The sequence below is a fragment of the Oryzias melastigma genome, linkage group LG13 (assembly GCF_002922805.2).
Source record: "Oryzias melastigma strain HK-1 linkage group LG13, ASM292280v2, whole genome shotgun sequence".
Lineage (NCBI taxonomy): Eukaryota > Metazoa > Chordata > Actinopteri > Beloniformes > Adrianichthyidae > Oryzias > Oryzias melastigma.
Window position 1 is genome coordinate 31805876 of NC_050524.1, and position 6980 is coordinate 31812855.

Consider the following 6980-nt stretch of genomic DNA (forward strand, 5'->3'; position numbering starts at 1 on the left):
AGGGAAGAAGCGGTCAAGAAGATGGATGGATGGATGGATGGATCTAAAGTCATAATCTAGAATCAAGAGAGCAATTTATTGATTTTGTACAACAAATATTACTTAACTTTCTGCTTGGTCAATGCAAGAGGATATAAATTCCTTTTTTTCACACCTATTTGATGAAGTAACTAACTTGTCTTAGCTGTATTTGCAAAACTAATCTTTTGCCTGTTAAATTGGCTGTTGGGGAGAATGTTGCCAAATAATCTATCCATCTTCTGGCTGCATGTCTGCTACAAATCTTGTTTGAATTTATTATTACCTTCAACTTTCATATAGAACTCTTGCTTGTCCATCAAGTCTAATTCTAGTCAACTCCACTGATTGTGATTAAAAATTGTTCTCAGTGTTTAACTCATGACAAGAGGGAACGGCTAGGATTTTTGATCGTTTTGTTGATCAATCCTCCAGTCCAACCCCCAGTTGCTGATTGTCAAACAGGGGGGTGTTCTGGTTAATGCGGGACAGACTAATCCAAAATATCGATAGAATCGCTCTCAAGTTGCGGTATCAAATCGATTCCAGCCTGCAGATATCAATATTTCCACTCTTGTTTGAAACTTTTCTGTATCAGCAAAAAGTATCTTTAGTTTTCACCTTTTTTATTCATTCTTATTTCATTCTTTTCAAAGGCTAAGAAGCTACTAATTATTTATATTTCTAACTTTTTTTTTTAATCATGAAACATTTTGATTTATCTTTGTATCCTAGTTACTTGTTTCTTTTGGTTTGTTGACTGTATTGCATTCACTTCTTCACTTTTGTTTAAAATTTCAAGAAGTGTTTATTTAATTAAAAGCTTGTCCAAATTCTGTTTGTATGTTTAAGTAACTAAAAAATTGAAACAAACAAACAAAAAACATTAACCATGATAAAAACAATTGAGATTTTGAAGTTCATGTCAGATCCACCACATTCATGAAAAATATTGATATTGGCAATATTGACTATTATCGGATCGTTATCGGATCGATACTCTAATGCTCAGTATCGCTCCCTAATTTTGTTTTAACCCAATCATTGAATTGAATCCATAATAATGATTTTTTTTATTATCAGCTATACTACAAAGCCACTACTTTGGTTTTTTTTAGCTTTTAGTTGTGGTCAGTAGTTTACCCTACTGATATACATGCAAACACAACTTAATTAAAACATAACATAGGCTGAAAATGTGTGCATTTTGACATCTCTCTATTGGAACCACAAACTTATTTAGTCTTGTAAGTGTAGCCCCTGTGGACGTTGTTTTATTAATTTCACCAAAATCTTCTTTCCTATCTTTATTTTCTTAATTTGAGAAGGTTAGGCACAGACTTTTATTTTGGTAGTTGCGCTACTTCCTGTCTGTTTGCGGCATTCCCTTCAGTCCCTGGGGGACCGGCCTAGAGGTAAGCTGCAGGCTTTGGTGTTGCCATATTAGAGAAAAAAAAGTTTACATGAAGTTTTTAATGTGGAACTGTACTGGTAATCGGTTAAAATGTTCTTTACACCGTTTTTATTCTTGTCAGTTTTGTGAAATGTATTTTTTATGTAAATGCAGCACGTTGAAATCAGCTAATGCTAGCAGCAGAGCTAGCGCTACCATTCGTGGTCTCACGTGGTGATATTTCTCTGCCTTCTTTAAGGTTGTGCAGACAACTGAGACCAGCAGTGATTTTTTTTGTGTGCTGTATGTGTTTTCCCAGTAAACCCTCAGCTTTGGTGGCAATCCTTGTGTGAGACTCGATTCTTAAAAACACAGATGACTTTGACCCGCACTGTCCCGCAGCAAGAGAGGACCGGCTACATAAGCAACAGTAGCTTATCCCTCAGACCTAATTTTTGAGGTAATCTTTTACTTCCTGTCTGCATCAACCAAGCTGGTGTCTTGTGACAGATATACCGTAACTTTAGAAAGACATTGCCCATTTTAAACAGTTTACTAAATTCTGTTATTTTACATTACTTTTACATCAACATTAATTTTACACCCTTAAATGTCTTAAATTAAAATATAAATTTTCCCAAAATTCGGTTTCCAAGAGTTCTTCTTGGAGCAAAATGTCCCTTTGTCATCATTTTACTGAAATATAGGAAGTTGGCTAAGCTTGTCCCTCCTCCCAGTAAAAAAAAAAAAAAAAATGCATGTGAAATATCATCCATGTTGCCGTTGGCTGAATGACTGACAGACCCATCGAACAAACAGAAAAGAGAAAAACTATTTCCCGGAGAAACTGTGTGATTGCTTATTGCAGGGCAGCTGACAGTGAGGCTTGATGTCCATGACATGCTCAAAATAGCATGCGGCTGTTGACAGACTTCTCTGTCTAGGAAAGGTGACATTTCCAAACCATTCTCGGCTTTTATACAAAGTCCATGCAATATAATACAAATGTGAAAGTCAGCCTTGGGCTAATGGCCACCTGACTTTTCATCAAAATGAAGTAAAGCCCAATTCCAAACTGCAGCAGTGTTGGTAGATCAGTTGACAGGAACAAGCAAGTCTAAAACCATTCAACTTAATCGTCCACTATCTGAGGGAACCAGACCCGCTAAGCCAAAATCATATATGGCCAACAACAATAAGAAATGACTCACTGACTGGGTGAAATAAACCTTCCCACTTCTTTAAAACACCCTTGAATAGTAGTGAAAGAATAACTGAGATCCTTATGAGAGCAAAGTAATAACAGGGCTGCAGACTTCATATTCAAGTTCAAGTTTTCCTACAAAAGTATAAATTATATTTCAGTTATTTATGATTATTTTTATTTAAAAATCCCATTTAAATTCAACAGAGTGCTACTCTGCTCACAGGGTGCAGTTGGTTGAAGGTGGTCACTTATATTGAAATACTGACAATCACACTGCAGACTTTTAAGGTGAAGGTCAAGAGCTTTTTCAAAAAAGAAAAAAAGTCCTTATTCATAGATATTTGGAAAGAAAACTTCGGTTAAAGTCGAATACAAGAAGTAAAACCATTAGGTGAAAATATGTTGAAATATTTGAAAAGGTTGATTAAAATAAATAAAAGGCTATTTAAGTTGCATATTTTAAGAAAACTTCTATAATCTCAAGCTTTTATTACCTATGGATGTTTATAGTAAAAGAACAAGAGCAAGGAGATGGACTTAAATGATTTGTTTTTGCCAATTTCATTAGCAGTTTCCAATAGTTATGATTACGAACATTGATGCTCAAGTCCTGTATAAAAAACATAACATACTACTACTAGTGCATAGAGAATAAAATAAAGCTAGTTTTTTAAATGTTGCAAGTGGGTAAAATATGTGTATTTATTTCTTTTTAATATTATTCTTGCTGCATGCAGACTACATTGTATTGTATGATTCATTAGTATCCAGTAAAGTCTTTATATTAAGTCTTGATGACATGTTTTAAAATAAATAGAGATGGGTAATGACATGATACTAGTAAAGTATTACTGTGCGAAACTTACTTTAATGTATTTATTTTTATTTATAACAAGAGTTGATAATACAAGTAAAATGGTTTCAATAATATTACAGTTTCTCACCAACAAAGTAACAAAAAGGTAGTTATGGTGATTAAAAAACAACAACACAAACCCAAAGTGATGTTCCTGTGCAATCAGACATACAGCAGCTTTTATGGCACTCTGGACTTTCCATCCTCACTCTATCTGGTCTGAGTTTTTAATACTCCTTTGTCTCACTCTGCTTCCCTGTCAGTTTGTCGTTTCATGGCTTCATGCTCCAGCCTTACCGAGTTTATGCACACTGTACCGAACACAAACGAGCAGACAGCTGGTTCCAGTTGCTGGTTTAATTAGTTCAGACAGGAACTAAGCACAGCTAAAAGTCCACAAAGCTAAATCAGACAGGCAGAGGTTAATCACGAGCATGGGATCATCCAAGAAGAGACTAGAGTAGTCAGAGTCCAGGTGTGGGTCAGGGCAGGCGGCAGGCTATCAGAAAATAAATAGGGTCAGGTAAACAGAAGATCAGGTCCAGATAGAAATGCTTGGTACTGCAGGCAGGGTGGCACAAACAATACTTCACACTGAGTGTGGTTCTGTGTGCTGCTTAAGAAGTAGGTGGGTGTTTGTCAGATTGGATGCAGCTGAGCAGCATCCAGAAACTGTGCGCTGGGGTTTCTGGGAGATGTAGTGTTATAACTTAGGAGAAGTCGGTGACCAGAGGGGGAGACAGAGCTGACCTCTTTCCAATTTAGATTTGTTATTTTCCAGCTATATCATAACCAAGTTTTAGACTCCACCCATTCCCTCCTTCCTTAGATCACTTTTTAAAAAAAAAAATTATTTCCAGGTTTGGTTTCAATTTTGGGTTGTCCATCCCATAACACTAGGAGCTTTTTGCCTCACGTTTGAAGGAAAAAAATAATTTTACTAATTACTAGCAAGATAGATATATAGTGTAAAATTAATTTAGAAATTAGGTAACTTACTGAATACTTCTTAGACCATTCCCTTGATGAAAAAATTTCGTTTTTGCTTCATCTGTCTTTACGTTGAGCTTCACTGTCCCTCATTTTTTGTCTTTTAATGAGCAGTAAGCTGAAAATGGAGCCAAAGATGTTCTTATCAGTGTCTGTCACAGCATCAAAGCCGCCTTCTTGCAGAAGGTGTGCACCCCGAGTTTCATTGACATGTGTGAACAGTGACCATTATCTTTAATTGCAGCAGTGAATTAAGACCGTCTTTTGATACTTTCCTAAGATGGGAATTTGAAAGTGATGGATGTGAGACAGAAACTGCTGCACAGTCATCTGAAGCCAGATTGATCTGACAATGAAGGGGGAGTCATTGCCATGACAGAATCTCATCCTCCATGCTTTCAATTTCCCCAGATTAATCTATGTTGCTATGGGTGCTAAATGTACAATTGTGGGGTCCTAAATAACGGTAATGTTCTCATAAATATGTTGTCAAAGTGTTTGAGAAAACACAGTAAAAGCTCAAACTTTTATGATTGACAATCTATATTCTTACTCTGCTTCAGAGCTGTAGATAAATGTTGATGAGCAGATACTTGGAGTAATTGCTTTGATCTTACTGCAGTGTGCAAGTAAAAAAAAAAGAAATAAAAAAAGTACAATGGAACTTGGTTGACTGAGCTTGGGAAGCACATGGTACAGAAAGCTTTTTTTTTTTTTTGTGACAAAGGTCCCATTAGGGGCGGTCATAGATCATCCCAACATTTCCAGAGGAAAAAAAAAGAAGCAGAACAATGAGACCGAGGGGGGAAAACGAATTGCGCATTGGTAAAAATTCTCCATGAATGTATTGTATTCAAAGAAACTATGACATTATTATACTCGCATGACAAAATTTAAATACCTAAATTATTTTTTATAGTGTTTTCAGACTGGACACATTTTGTCAGCTTAAAGCGAACCAGAGTTTGTTTACCCCGATAATCTAGAACACATTTTCAGTCTGAATACATCCAACACTGAAAAATAAAAAGATCTGTTGGATTTACACACACGAAAAAAAACAAACAAACATGGGCATCGGTTGAACATAAAAAAAAAAGTTCTTCTGTAAGGAATATTTCTTTTTTACTATACCTAAACATTTTACGAGGAAAAACAAGATTTTATTATCCAATTTACCATAATTTTTTCATACATTTAACAAACAATAAAACATTTTAGCAACACTATTTATTTGAAATTAACAAAAAAATTATTTAAAATTTAAAAGACAATGTATATTGAATAATTATGATGTAATTGTGTATTGCAAATCAGATTATATAGTAAGTGCAGAATAATATATAATGTAAATAGTATAAATGAAACAAAGAGTAGTTGTTCACTTTCAGCTTATCCCATTCGGGGTCGCCACAGCGTAACAGCACCCACTGTTTCGCATCAGTGATTTGGCAGAGTTTTTACGCCGAATGTCCTTCCTGACACAAGAAGACGGACTTAAAAATTTCTGTGGTGATACATGAATGCAAGAGTTTTGAACACAGAAACCTGAGACGCACATGTACATACGTTTACATGGACTTTTCATTGGAAGTGGTCACTTGAACGCTCGTTGACAAGGTCGGTGTGAACGTAGCATAACATGAACTGTATGTTTAATGTTTGTTGTTATTGGTTGTTGGTAGAGGTGGGACAAAATATCCTCAAACTGTTTCAACTCAAGCAATTATCAGTCCTCTCTTTCCCTTAATCGGTTTTTTAAAATAAAACCAAAAAGTCCACCATGGGGTGCTTTGCAGGAGGGGGAAATGAATATGGAGACCAGCACTGTAAAAACAATGATCAGATAATGTTATTAGACTGCAGTTTATATTGTGTCTCAATAATATTGAATTATCTGACAAAAAATGTCAAATTCAAATGCAACTTTATGAATTTTTATTTCCACATTTATTATATTTATGGCCATTTAATATACTCTCCATTATATTTCTCAACTGGAGATTTGTTTATCAGTTACTTTAAAATGTTTGTAATTATTCTAAAGACACATTTATATTTATTGATAATTTTAGTTTAATGTTGGAAAGGGCATTAAATTAACATATTGTATTTTAAATTGTTCTAAAAAATGTTTTGAAGAAAATAAAAAGAAACATTTGTTTTCAAAATAGTGATATTGATTATCAAGGTAAAATAATGATTTTTGCAATGTTTGCCATATCAAGATACTATTAGTATCGTGAATCGCATCGTATCGTGAGTTACCCTGAAATTCCCAGCCCTTGGTATTAGGTAGTTCTGACATATTCAGTAAAACATAAATCCTTATCAATCAGATGAACATTAATGAGTGAATTTGGATGACAAAATTTAGACACCTAAAAGCTCTAAGAAAGCTTCCCCAAACACGGCCATGTCATTCCTAATCTCCAACTTCTGCTTTAGTTATTTATTTATTAGTTTGATTGCAGCATGCAATCAAACTATTGTTCTTCTATTTTATTAGTTTGATT

General features: G+C 34.7%; 1 protein-coding gene and 1 long non-coding RNA gene across 2 annotated transcripts in view; both read left to right on the top strand.

Annotated features, from left to right (window-relative positions):
- The window catches only part of LOC112149246 (GRIP and coiled-coil domain-containing protein 2-like), a 523867-nt gene that overhangs the window by 131542 nt on the left and 385345 nt on the right, over positions 1–6980 (top strand). The gene's annotated exons all lie outside the window — the stretch shown is intronic.
- The window catches only part of LOC112149248, a 25545-nt gene continuing 19924 nt past the window's right edge, over positions 1360–6980 (top strand). Inside the window, exons 1-2 of the long non-coding RNA XR_002919765.2 lie at positions 1360–1433; positions 1731–1871. This is a non-coding gene — a long non-coding RNA (uncharacterized LOC112149248). The remainder of the gene's footprint in view (positions 1434–1730; positions 1872–6980) is intronic.